Genomic DNA, 15432 nt, shown 5'->3' with positions numbered 1-15432 from the left:
TATACTGTCACTACATATGATCACATATTTAGTATATTCACTCACTGCACAGGGTCACATCTTTAGTACACATACTCTGCACACAGTCATATCTTTAGCACATACACCCACTAAACAGGATCACTTCTTTAGTATATACACACTACATGTGATCATATCTTTAGTATATTCATTCATTACACAGGGTCACATCTTTAGTATATACACTCACTACACAGGATCACATTTTTACTATATGCAATCACATCTTTAGCATATGCACCCACTACATGTGATCACATCTTTCATAGAAACCCTCATTATACAGGATCACATATTTTGTATGTGCACTCATTAAACAGATTCACATCTTTAGTGTACAGTCTCACTATACAGCATCACATCTTTGCTATATACACTCAATACACATGGTCACATCTTTAGTAGATACACATACTACACGTGGCCACACTTTTAGTATATACTGCCACTGTACAAGCTCACAACTTTAGTATATGCACTCACAACACAGGATCACGTATTTTGCATATATACTCACTACACAGATCACATTGTTAGTGTGTGCACGCGCTGCACAGTATCACATCTTTATTATATACACTCACTACACGCAGTCACATCTTTGGTATATTCACTGTCTACACAAGATCACATCTTTAGTATGTACACTCACTATATGTGATCACATTTTTAGTATATACACTCACTACATGGGATCACATCTTTAGTATATTCACTCACTTTATAGGGATCACATCTTTCGTATGTACACTTAGAACACAGGATCACATATTTCGTATATATACTCACTACACAGATCTCACCTTTAATATGTACACATAGTACACAGGATCACATCTCTAGAATATACACATGGTCACATCTTTAATATGTATACTCACACTACAGGATCACATCTTTACTAAATTCACTCACTATAAGTGATCACATCGTTAGTATATACACTCACTAGTATATACACTCACTACTAGTATATACACTCTGTATTATATACACTCACTACACAAGGTCACATCATTAGTATATTCATTCACAACACATGGTCACATCTTTAGTATATACACTCACTACACAGGGTCACAGCTTTAGTATATACACTCACTACACTGATTACACATGATATGCGATCACATCTCTAGTATATACTGTCACTACCTGCAATGACATCTTTAGTGTATACAGACACTACACGGGATCACATCTTTAGTTTATTCACTCACCACAGAGGATCACATCTTCAGTATATAAACTCACTATATGTGATCACATCTTTAGTATATTCACTCACCATACAGGATCACATCTCTAGTATATACAGTAACTACACAGGATCACATCTCTAGTATATACATTCACTATACATGATCATATCTTTAGTAGATACATGCACTACACAGGATCACATCTTTAGTATATGTATTCGCTACAAATGGTCTCATCTTTAGTATTTACATACTACACACAGTCAGATCTTTAGTGTATACACTGTCTGCTCAGGGTCACATCTTTAGTATATACACTCAGTACACACTGTCAGATCTTTAATATATTCACTCACGACACAGGATCACATCTTTAGTATGTACACTTACTACATAGGGCCACATCTTTAGTATATTCACTCATTCTTCACTACACAGGATCACATCAGAATCCAAGAAAGCCAGGTACGATTTAAGGAGATCCATCAAAGATGCCAAAAGACAGCAGTGGACCAAACTGGAATCCCAGGCTGGCCACAACAACCCCTGCCGACTATGGCAAAGTCTGCAAGACATAACAGGCTACAAGATAAAGGCATGTAAATTTGCTGGCTCCAATGCATCCCTCCCTGATGAGCTCAATGCATTCTCCTCCCATTTTGAGGAAGAGGTCAGCAAGAGCACGCCCTCTGCCCTGGAAGCCCTGGATGAACCTATATCTGGGGTCACCATTTCAGATGTCAGAGCAGCTTTCTCGATGGTCAATCCATGAAAAGCGACTTGGCTGGAGGGGGTACCTGGATGAGCACTCAGATCCTGCGCGGATCAGCTGGCGGGGGTATTCACAGACATCTTCAACCTCTCCTTACAACAATCTGAGATCCCTATCTACTTCAAGAAGGCGACCATCATCCCGGTACCTATGAAAAACCAAGCAGCATGTCTTAATGACTATCAGCCGGTGGTTCTGATATTAATTGTTATGAAGTGCCTTGAAAAGCTAGTCATGGCACGAGTCAATTCCAGCCTCCCAGACGACCTGGATCCAATACAGTTTGTCTGCCACTGCAACAGGTCAACAGCTGACGCCATCTCCCTGGCCCTGCATTCAACCCTGAAACACTTAGATAACAAGGACACCTATGTCAGACTCCTATTTATTGACTACAGCTCAGCCTTCAACGCCATTATTCCCACAAAACTCATCTCCAAATTCTGTGGCCTGGGCCTGGGCACCTCCTTCTGCGACTGGATCCTGAACTTCCTAATTCACAGACCACAATCAGTAAGGACAGGCAATGACACTTCCCCCATGGTCATCCTCAACACCAGTGCCCCACAAAGCTGTGTTCTCAACCCCCTGCTATACTCCTTGTACACCTATGACTGTGTGGCCAAATTCTCCTCCAATTTGATTTTCAAGTTTGCTGATGACATGACCGTACAGGAATGAGATAGAGAATCTGGTGAACTAGTGTGGCAACAATAATCTCTTCCTCAATGTCAACAAAATGAAGGAGATTGTCATTGACTTCAGGAAGCGTAAAGGAGAACATGCCCCTGTGTACATCAACGGGGATGAAATAGGAAGGGTCGAGAGCTTCAAGGTTTTAGGTGTCCAGATCACCAACAACCTGTCCTGGTCCCCTCCATGCTGACACTATAGTTAAGAAAGCCCATCAATGCCTCTACTTTCCCAGAAGACTAAGGAAATTTGGCATGTCAGTTATGAGTCTCACCAACTTTTAGAGCTGCACCAAAGAAAGCATTCTTTCTGGTTGTATCACAGCTTGGTATAGCTCCTGCTCTGACCAGGACCTCAAGGAACTACAAAAGGTCATGAATTTGGCCCAATCCATCACCCCATCCATTGACTGTCTACACTTGCTGCTGCCATGGCAAAGCAGCCAGCATAATTAAGGGTCCCACGCACTCTGGACATTCTCTCTTCCACCTTCTTCAGTCGGGAAAAACATACAAAAGTGTGAGGCCGCATGCCAACTGGCTCAAGAACAGCTTCTTCCCTGCTGTTGTCAGACTTTTGAATGGACTAACCTTGCATTAAGTTGATCTTTTACTACACTCTAGCGATGATTGTAATACTACATCCTGCATTGTCTCGTTTCCTTCTCTATGAATGGTATGCTTTGTCTGTATAGTGCGGAAGAAACAATAATTTTCAATGTATGCTAATACATATGACAATAATAAATCAGATCAAATCAAATCTTTAGTATATACACTCACTACACCTGGCCACATAATTAGCATATACATTCACTGCACAGGATCACATTTTTGTATATACACTCACAACACATGGTCACATCTTTAGTAGATACACTCATTACACCTGGCCACATAATTAGCATATACTGTACATCTTTAGTATATTGACTCACTAAATAGGATCACATCTCTAGTATGTACACTCACTACATGTAATTACATCTTTAGTATATACACTAATTACACAAGGTCACATCTTTCGTATATACACTCACTATACAGGATAATATCTTTAGTATATACACTCACTACACAGGATCACGTCTTTAGTATTCACTACACAGATTCCCATATTTAGTATATAAACTCACTACATGGGATCACATATTTAGTATATATGCTCACTGTACAGATTCACATCTTTAGTATATACACTTACTACATGGGATGATGTGGAGTTGCCGGTGTTGGGCTGGGTAGGCACAGTTAATAGTCTCACAATGCTAGCTTAAAGTCCAACAAGTTTATTTGATAGCACAAGCTTTTGGAGCGTTGCCCCTTCATCAGGTGAGAACATAAGAACATAAGAAGTAGGAGCAGGAGTAGGCCATCTAGCCCTTCCAGCTTGCCCTGCCATTCAATAAGATCATGGCTGATCTGAAGTGGCTCAGTTCCACTTTCCCGCTTTCTCCCCATAACCCTTAATTCCCTTGTCTGTCAAAAACCTATCGACCCGTGACTTAAATATATTTAGCGAGGTAGCCTCCACCACTTCAACAGGCAGGGAATTCCAGAGATTCACCACCCTTTGAGTGAAGAAGTTCCTTCTCAACTCCGTTCTAAACTGCCCCCCCCCCTTATCTTGAGGCTGTGCCCTCTAGTCCTGCTGTCCTTTCTGAGCGGGAAGAATCTCTCTACCTCTACCCTATCCATCCCTTTCATTATCTTATATGTCTCTATAAGATCCCCCCTCATCCTTCTAAACGCCAACGAGTACAGACCCAGTCTATTCAGTCTCTCTTCATAGTCTAACCCCCTGATCTCCGGTATCAGCTTAGTGAACCTCCTCTGCACTCCCTCCAAGGCCAAAATATCCTTGCGCAAGTGCGCAAGGTGCTGCACACAGTACTCCAGCTGCGGCCTCACCAGTGCCCTGTACAGTTGCAGCAAGACCTCCCTGCTTTTATATTCTATCCCCCTCGCTATAAAGGCCAGCATCCCATTCGTCTTCTTGATCACCTGCTGCACCTGCAGACTGGGTTTTTGCGACTCATGCACAAGGACCCCCAGGTCCCTCTGCACCGTAGCATGCTGCAGCTTTTCACCCTTTAAATAGTAATCCCTCCTACTATTATTCCTGCCAAAATGGATAACCACACACTTGCTAACATTGTACTCCATCTGCCAGGTCCTCGCCCACTCGCTCAGCCTACAAGATCCCTCTGCAGACTTTCCACACCCTCCGCACAATTTGCTTTTCCGCTCATCTTGGAGTGAATGAAGAGTTTAGTTCACAAACTGGACATATATAAACACAAACTCAATTGTAAGATAATGGTTGGAATGCGAGTCTTCACAGATAATCAAGCCTTTACAGGTGCAGACAATGTGAGTGGAGAAAGGGTTAAGCACAGATTAAAGAGGTGTGAATTGTCTCCAGCCAGCACAGTTAGTGGGATTTTGCAAGCCCAAGCAAGTCATGGGGGTTACAGATAAAATGACAGGTCCTGGTTGAGGCCGTCCTCATGTGTGCGGAACGTAGCTATCAGTTTCTACTCAGCAATTCTGCGGTTGTCGTGTGTCGTGAAGGGCGCCTTGGAGAACACTTACCCGAAGATCAGAGGCTGAATGCGCTTGACTGCTGAAGTGTTCCCCGACTCTTGCCTGGTGATTGTCGAGCGGTGTCCATTCATCCATTGTTATAGTGTCTGCATGGTCTCGCCAATGTATCATGTCTCGAGACATCCTTTCCTGCAGCATATCAGGCAGACAATGTTGGCTGAGTCACAAGTGTATGTACTGTGTAGCTGTTGGGTGGTGTTCTCATGTGAGATAATGGCATTTGTGTTGATGATCCGGCATGTCTTGCAGAGGTTAGCTGTGGCAGAGTTGCATGGTGTCGTGGTCACTGTTCTGCTGAAGGCTGAGTCATTTGCTGCATATAATAGTCTGTTTGAGGTTGCAAGGTTTTTGAAGGCAAGTTCTGGAGGTGTGGGGATGGCCTTAGCAAGATATTCGTCTTCATCAGTGATGTGTTGAGAGCTCCGGAGAAGGTGCTGTAGCTTCTCCACTCTGGGGAAGTACTGGGTGACAAAGGGTACTCTGTCCGCCATGTCCCGTGTTTGTCTTCTGAGGAGGTCTGTACAGTTTCTCACTGTGGCGCGTCAGAACTGTCGATTGATGAGTTGAGCGCCATATCCTGTTCTTATGAGGGCATCTTTCAGTGTCTGGGGGTGTCTTTTGCAATTTAACTTGGTGTTGTGAGACTACTTACTGTGCCTACATGGGATCAGACCTTTAGTATATACACGCACTACATGGGATCACATCTTTAGTATATTCACTCACTATACGTGATCATATCTTTAGTATAAACACTCACTACACACGGTTTCATATTTAGTATATACACTCACTACACAGGATCACATCTTTAGTAAAAACACTCACTACACATGGCCTCATATTTAGTATATTCACTCACTACACAAAATCACATCTTTGGTATAAACACTCACTACATAGGATCACATTTTTAGTATATGCACTCACTACATGCAGTCACATCTTTAGTATGTATATTCATCACATGGGATTACATCATTAGTATATACACTCACTGCACAGGATCACATATTTTGTATACACACTTACTTCATGCGGTCACATCTTTAGTATATACACTCTCTGTACGGGATCACATTGGGACAGGCGCATGGGTAGGAAAAGTTTAGAGGAATATCGGCCAAACACAGGCAAAAGGGACTTGTTTAGTTTAAGATACGTGGTTAGCATGGATGAGTTGGGCTGAAGTGCCTTTTTCCGTGCTGTACATCTCTATGATTCTATTGTAAATGACTATTTATTAGAAAAATACCAGTATATCATCTCATTTGAATAGGTGATAACCTGGCCGGTTTCCAAATGCTTTTAAATGGACAGGAACTTGATATGGGAGGTTATCAGAAGCACAGAAAATTGAGAGCTACATCCTAATAACATAATTTGTATACCTTCTCAGCTTTTCCATATCTGCTTCATCGATCAACATCAATGAGCAATTATGTATGCAGTCTTACCCTGTAGATAAAGCAGGCCAAACATGACTTTGCATGTCCCACCATTTCTGGTGATTGGAATTGTTACCCTTTTAAAACATGTGACCTTTGTTTTTTGTTCATTCACAAAATGTCGGCATTGTTGGCTGGGCCAACAGTTATTGCCCAGCCCAAATTGCCCTCGAGAAGGTATTATGGTTCATATAGGAAACTCCATAATGTTTTATGGACACCTGATGCCCTAATACAAGAATTCTAAATTAGTGTAATGATGTTGCACAACACTTGGAACAATGACTTATTAATTAAAGTTTCCAGAAAAAAATCAAAGGCAAAACCCCAACTTCCGACCCAAACCTCAACTCAGACCTCCTCAGGATTTAGTTGCGCCCCTTGAAGTATCCTTAAACCCCAGCCCCCAATGTCTCATGGATCTGGCTGATACTTAAAACCCCCTGGATGGCTGGTTGTTTTGATGTGAGGTGTCGATTGTGAATCAGGGTGACCAGTCCTAGCCCTCCTTTGTGACTACAGGCAAGACTTAAGATGGTCTTTTTGTTACAAACTCTATCACAAATTCAAAACATGTTTCCTGGAGACATCCTGTTTGGATGCTCAGTGCTTAGCAGCTTTTAATCTCCTTGGGCCTGGCTCCTGCCTTGGTCCAGACCAACCATTCATTGCGATGCTGTTTCCACGATTGAAAAAATGGACCTTATTCTATTGAGAAGTCTTTGGGTCCCAAGTTGTTATGTATGTGATAAAGGCCATTTTTCCTTAGCTGTTGTTGATGTGTGTTTGCATACTGGCTGTTTCGGTCCATCAACTCTGATGATCTCCCAATTCCTTTAATTGGATTATCTGAAGCTTTTGTTTAGTCTTTGAGGTGATAATGTCCCGGTGTCTTGGTTTTGGTATCAATATGTTTTAAAGATTAACCCCTTACAGTTATTGTTGAGGTTTGGCCTCTTTGCGGTATTTATGTCCATAAAATGTTTTGGGGTTCTATATTTAATAAAAGTGCAGTTGGAGGGGATTCTGATCCTGCAGTAATGTTTGTGGCTTTGGAGCCTTGGTGAATTACTGCAGTGCATCTTGTTGATGGTACACATTGCTTATGTAGGTGGTAAAGGGATTGAAAGTTTGTGGGGTGAGGTTTCAATCAAGCTTTGTGCTGTATGATGTCATTGCTTCTTAAGTGTTGTTGGAGCTGCACTCATCCAGGCAAGTGGAGAGTATTCCATCACACTCCTGACAGGCTTTGTTGAGCCAGGAGGTGAGTTACTTGCCACAGAATTCCTAGTCTCTGCCCTGCTGCTGTAGTCACAGTATTTATATGGTTAGTCTAGTTCAGTTTCTGGTCCATGGTAACCCCAGAATGTTGATAGTGGGGGATTTAATGATTGTGATACCATTGAATGTCAAGGGGTGATGGTTAGATTCTCTCTTATTGGAGATGGTCGTTGAATGGCACTTGTGTGACATGGATATGACTTGGCACTTGACAGCCCATGCATGGATTTATCCAGGTCTTGCAGCATTTGGGCATGCACTGCTTCAATGTCTGAGGAGTCACTAATGATACTGAACATTGTGCAGTCATTAATGAACATCCCTACTTCTGATCTTATGATGGAAGGAAGATCATTGATGAAACAGCTGAAGGTGGTTAGACCTAAACACTTCCCTGAGCGACTCCTGCAAATGATGTCCTGGAACTGAGAAGATTGACCTCCAACAACGACAACCATTTTTCTGTGTGTTAGGTATGACTCCTGCCTACGGAGTTTCCCCCACTGACTCTAATTTTGTTAGGACTCCTAAAGTCATTAGGTCAAATGTTGCCTTGATGGCAAAGTCAGTCACTCTCACCTTTTGCTAATTAATTTTATCAGTCTGACACAAACATTTTGTTTCGGTTAATTTTACCATTTGAATGTATCCCACAAGTAAAATGTATGCAAATAAAGATCATTAAGGAATGGAAAATCTTGATAACATTACATTAGCAGCAAATATACCTAATGGAATTCTGCTACCGACACTAAAAGGCCACACAATAATGGCAGTAATATATTTCGATTAGTAGCTCTGCTATCTCAAAGAGCGCATGTAATCAGTCGAAGTACCAGTGGTGTATGCTAATAGCTAGCATTTGAGAAACAAAAATCATGTTTCAAGTAGAATAGTTACAGTTAGTCAGCTAATGGCTATACTGAACATCCCGGTGTGTTCTATAATGTACAAGCTAACTGGATTGATTACAATACTTGGCCATTTAGTCTCCCTACATTCCTCTATTCCAGCACAATACATAGTGAAGTTGGCATTATGATTATATTTGGACACAGTATTGTGATTAGTCATTGGAAAGAACCATTAGTGACTGCAACAAGCATGAAATCCCATTGCAATATATGTTTAGTAATAATTCGCCTTCTTGTCTATCTGTTTTTGAAAGGTAATTCAGTCTCACCTAATTTACCAACTACATTGCTGGTGGTTGGCATGTCGAAGTATAATTGCATATTGGAACATCCCAACTATGTAATTCATGCAGATCCTTTAACAATGGAAAAAAAAACTAAAGTAATGGTTTGAATTATAACTGAACTATTTCTGTTCCAATTGTTACACCAGTTTCTATACATGTCTCAAGGGTTTGCAAACAGGTTTTGTTCCCACTCTTCTTTCTCCCAAATATACATTGCCACCTGGGTGGTAAGGTGGCAGAATGGATTACAGGCTCAATGTAGAAAATGTCCAATTTTCATTCCATTGGAATCAGACTGGTTCTATATCAGGCTAGACATCCATTTGGCTGAGCTCCCACACAGGCAGTGGGTTGAAAATTCCTCCATCTCATATCACCGTCTATCAATAGGCACAATATAAACCTGCAGGCTGGTGTTTCTCTCTGTTTTTGGGTATCTTAAAATAATTCTCAAAGGAAAAGCAAGAATTGGCAATGCATAAATCTACACAAAAATAGAAAAGAAAGGTTAATGCTGTGAGCAGAAGCCGTTCGTCAGAATCTTTTTAATTCCTACCACCAAAGTTCTCTCAATAATATGTCACCAATGGAATTCTACACATACCTTTTGCAAGCCTTTTCACTTGCATCATCGGAGGTCGGAATGTGCACTGCACAGCATCCAACCACTCCAACAAAAATGACAATCTGAGCTCCATTTCTTTTTGTTTTGTATTCTTTCACAGGATGTGAACATCGCTGACTTGTTGCTCACCCCTAATTATCCTTGGCAAGGTGTTGGTGAGCCTCTGTCTTAAACTGCAGCAGTCCATGTGGTGTAGGTACACCTACAGAATTCCAGCATTTTGACCCAAAGACCTCCAACAACCACAACCATTTTTCTTTGTGTTAAGCACGACTCCTACCTACGACCTATGGAGTTTTCCCCTAAATCCCATTGACTCTAATTTTGCTAGGGCTCCTTGAAAGCAAAGTCATTAGGTCAAATGTTGCCTTGATGTCAAAATCAGTTACTCTCACCTTTTGCTAATTAATTTTATCAATCTGACACAAACATTTTGTGTCAGTTAACTTTACCATTTCAGTGTATCCCACAAGTTAAATGTATGCAAATAAAGAATCATTAAGGAATGAAAAATCTTGATGACAGTACATTAGGAGTAAATATACCTAATGGAATTCTGCTACCGACACTAAAAGGCCACACAATAATGGCAGTAATGCATTTCGAGTAGTAGCTCTACTGTCTCAAAGAGCCCACGTAATCAGTTGAGGTACCAGTGGTGTATGCTAATAGCTAGCATTTGTGAAACAAAAGTCATGTTTCATGTGAATGAATGGCGATATATTTCCACGTCAGGATGGTGCCTGCCTTGTAGTGGAATTTCCAGATGTTGTTGCATGTGCTGCCTTTGCCCTTCTAGGTGATAGAGGTCACAGGTTTGGAAGATGCCATTGAAGGAGCCCTCTCGAGTTGCTATAGCACATCTTGTGTATCTTGTATTATGTATATGGGACACGGCAGCCACATTGCAATGGAGGAGGGGGGTGGTAGTTTAACATGTTGAATGTGGTGGGCTACTTTGTCTGGATTGTGTTGAGCTTCCTGTGTGTCACTGGAGCTACACTCATTCAGGCAATTGGAGAATATTACATTACACTGCTAACTAGTGCCCTATAGCTGGTAGACAGACCATGAGAGTCAGGAGGTGCATTCGTTCCTTCAGTATTCCCATTCTCTGACCTGTTTTTGTAGCCGCAGAATTTATATGGTTAGTCCAGTTCAGTTTCTGGTTAATGTATCCCCCAGAATGTTGATAGCGAGGGAGTCAGAGATGGTGATGCCATTGAATGTCAACAGGAGATGGTTAGATTCTCTCTTTTTCAAAATGGTCATTGCACTTGGATGGTGTAAAGGTACTTCCATTTATCAGCCCAAGTCTGAATGTTCACCAATCAGGTCTTTCTGTATATGGACATGGACTGCTTCAGTGTTTGAGGAGTCACGAACGATGATGAACATTGTGCAATCACCAGCGAACATCCTCACTCCTGACCTTATGAGGGATGGAAAGTCATTGATGAAGATGGAGATGATTGAGCCTGGAGGATCTGTCAGGGGATTCCAAATTCCAGAATAAGAGAGGCCAATTGCTTGAAGAATTTGTGTACTTTGGACACTCAATGTTTGACCCCTTTATGAATACAGCCTGATGCTTGGCCTGAGTTAATGAGGTGGTAAAGTTATTGATACCATTTTGAGGCTGTTACCATGCTGTTAATGCCAGATGAAAGCAGTGAAAATTAAGGCTGCGTATGTTGCAGTTGTAGTTTCCCTCTGGATGGTGTTTAGGAGAATAGGGCAAGGTTGCAATCAGGAAACCAGGGAGCGTGCATTTCTTGCACTTTCTTTGAGCTTCCAATTGTGCTCTTCCTTTCAGCTGTAACTTTAATATGACAGCCTTTACTGGGGCCTTCCCATACAACCCAGACCTCAGGAAGGAGTTTTCCCAGGCAAAGGGACGGGAGTTTGTGTCATTGTTCAGGATTCCAACTGAGATTCTCCACTCCCTTTACCCATTGATTCATTTTGCTTGAACTTGTAGCTCTCCATTCCTAACCCTGCTGAGAAGACCGTCACTGCTTTCTGATGGAAAGATCTAACTACCCCAGGACAAATTGCTAACTGACTACCATCTCTTCCTGGACCATAACTCCACTATTAATGCCAAACTATTACTTCCCTGAGGCTGGATCCCTGTTACATTGTCCTGCCCTCCCCGCAGGCCATGTCTGAACCTTTGCTGAACAGTGTATATCTTCCATCGGGTGTCGGTGGCCATCTTATGTTGGCAGGAGACGCACTGGAAAATGAAATTTAATCAGTGGAAAAGTGGTGGAGTGAAATGTTATACTGAAAACTTAATTTGATTATTTCCTTACCAAAATTTTCCATTATACTGTGTTTATTGCTGGAAATCTAGGATAATATAAAACTGTGGTGATTGTCCCTTTAAGGGCAACAGATCAGACAAGGGTCACCTGGCTTGGAGGACCAATTGGGACTGTGAGTGGGTAATCATTCCAGGGGCTGCAGTCTTCTCATAAGAAGGAGGCATGTCGGGAGCTTTCTCTGTTCCTGACAAATTCTGTGAGCGTGCATCACGCTGAGCTTAAGAGGACTATTTGGGGCAATGTGTTCACACTGACAAACAGGAAGGTTTTGACAGGGACAAAAATCATAGAAAAGTTGCCTCAGATTCACTTGACTCGATTTTCAAGCAGGCCTCGAAATGTGAAGCCAGTGTTCCACTCTAAACAACAGTGAGAGCCTTATCATAGTGACACTGCCCCCCCGCACCTTGCACTGGCTAAGAGTCATACATGGAAGTTCCTTATAGTCATGCTAGTTGACAATGAATGTAGAATTAAACCAAGAATCTTAGATGTAACTAGAACATGTTGGCTGGAATTTTCTGGCAGTTCTTGTTTTGTCACCACTGCAAGCAAGGACGGACAATTTGGTGCTCAGCCAAATCTCCATTCACTGCAGTGGGACCAGAGAAACCTGCTGGCGCGAATGGCCATCATGTTCCTGGAATTTTGCTGTTATTTATGGGGCATTTTGTTTTAATGGTCCACACATGGACCTACTTGAATATCTGTTTACTTAAAATATATTGTAGGGCATCAGTGTAAATCAGTTTAAAAATTAATTGAATGCTCCTCTGATGTGAGCTCAGAATTTTGCCCTAATTATTTCTAGTGAATTTCACTTGTTTACTCTGATTTTTACATTGGAGTGTATGAAATTGAGGACAACTGGGAGTCAATGGGTAGGAGAAATGATGTGTCTGGGCCTCTCATTCACTATCAAGCTGTCTTATGCTAAGGTGTTAACCAATTTCACCCCATATATTTATCAATCCTCCTCCAAATATAGGAGGTAACATTCAGTCACACATCTTGTATTAAAATTCAAATTGCACCTCAACAACATACCTATCAGGACATTATAAAGTTTTAAGGTTTTTTTTATAGTCACAAGTAGGCTTGCATTAATGCTGCAATGAAGTTAACGTGAAAATCCCCTAGTCACCACACTCTGGCACCTGTTCGGATACACCGAGGGAGAATTTAGCATGGACAATGCACCTAACCAGCATGTCCTTTGGACTGTAGGAGGAAATCGGAGCATCCACAGGAAACCCACGCAAACATGAGGAGAATGTGCAAACTCCACACAAACAGTGACCTAAGCTGAGAATCCAATCTGGGTCCCTGGTGCTGTGAGGCAGCAGTGCTAACCACTGTGCCGCTGTGCTATTCCATGTGATAATTAATGGAACCCTATCTTTCTCTCTATTTCTGTCTCTCTAACTTCAGAAGGGTGAATGAAGGTGGTCAAATATTAAACTCACACTGAAGGGTTTCTGGTTACACAGCTATATATGGAGAGAGGGAGATAAAGAATCATAGAACCCCTCCCCAACCCTCACATATTTGACTGAAACCCTCCCTTATTTTCCAGAACAAAAGGGAATTAAAACATTTACCCACATACACAGCTGCCACTTACATTAGTGTCCACAGACATCTGACTGATCTTTCTGTCTGAATCTATTGAATTGAGATGTCAAACTGACAATTAGCCAGATTAAATAGACCAACATCTAAACCAAGAATATTGGAAAATGCTTTGTGGGAGAAACCAATGTTAACATCTTTGCAATGAATGAGTTAGTCACAGGTTAGGAATACCTTTTGTTCCATTGCAAAAATCAACAGATGCAGCATGTTGGTTTCTGTACTGATGTGAATAAGTCAAACTGGGTCATTTTTTTAGCCGGATATTTAGACTCCATTGGGTGAACTCAGAGCAGACAACACATGCATTTGCTTTGATTTTGGTGTGGGTATTCACACTGGCGCCTCCAAAACCCCAGAGGCTTGTTAATGTGATGGTGTTTTGATGTCATGTCGCATGTGTATGAAAACATTTTGGATAATTTTGCAGCAAGGAAACATATTTTCCATGTTATTATCTATAGAAGGGACAGGTGATCAGGGAAAAATATGAGGTGTTTAAAAAGTTTTCTCTATTTAGTTTTGTCCTTTGAGATCTAAACTCAGGATATTTTACTTACACTGTGATCTGAGAACTGCGATTCATATCCAAAAATGTAGGTGCTGGTGTCTGAATGTAACATGTGATTTAAGCACACAACTGGAGTGGTGCGTTGGGATAGTGGTCAGCACTGCAGCCTCACAGTGCCAAAGACCTGGGTTCAATTCCAGCCTTGAGTGACTATCTGTGTGGACATGATGCAGAGATGCTGGCGTTAGATTGGGGTGGACACAATAAGATGTCTCACAACACCAGGTTAGAGTCCAACAAGTTTATTTGGAATCAGGAGCTTTTGGACCACTGCTCCAAAAATGACCACTTCATCACCTGATGAAGGAGCTGCGCTCCGAAACCTCATGATTCCAAATAAACCTGGCATTGTGAGCTCCTTACTGTACTTGTGTGGAGTTTGCACATTCTCCCTCTGTCTGCATGAGTTTCCTCTAGGTGCTCCAGTTTCCTTGCACAGTCCAAAGATGCATGGGCTAGGTGAATTAGTAATGCTAAATTGCCCCTTCGCATCCCAAGATGTGTATGTTAGGGGGATTAACGAGGTAATTATGTGGGATTACAGGGATAGGGCAGGTAGGATATGCCTGGGTGGAATGCTCTGCTGCAGTCAGTATGGACTTGATAGGCTGAATGGCCTCATTCTACACTGTAAGGATTCTATGGTGACTGCTTGAAGATGAAAAAAGGTTCCTTCATTCCACTGATAATAAAGCATCTGCTTCCCTATTTTTAGCCTGATAACAGTCAATAGGAGTGTGGGTAAAAGCCTTTGTACTGGGTATCTCGGAACGCTCATTTGCTGAGATGCTTTGCAAGTTGGGTAAAATAAACTTTGAGGCTTGAGGCTGGATTTACTCCCTTCATTAAAATATTAATGAGGCCTGCATTTACTGCAGGCTCCTCAGATAGTTTCTAGTTGCTGGCCAGGGTTTGGGTGGGAAGGGGCGTGGGGAAGTGGTTAGTGGGGAAGGGGTGTACTGAATAAACCTGGATGAAGCAGGCCCGAAGCCTGCACTGCACACTAGGCACACAACTCGCGAACGGGTCTTCCAACAGGCCACACCAATT

The sequence above is a fragment of the Carcharhinus amblyrhynchos genome, chromosome 6 (assembly GCF_965287045.1).
Source record: "Carcharhinus amblyrhynchos chromosome 6, sCarAmb.v2.hapA, whole genome shotgun sequence".
In the NCBI taxonomy this organism is placed as follows: Eukaryota; Metazoa; Chordata; class Chondrichthyes; order Carcharhiniformes; family Carcharhinidae; genus Carcharhinus; species Carcharhinus amblyrhynchos.
The sequence above is the reverse complement of the archived record's forward strand: the minus strand, read 5'-3'. Positions refer to the sequence as shown.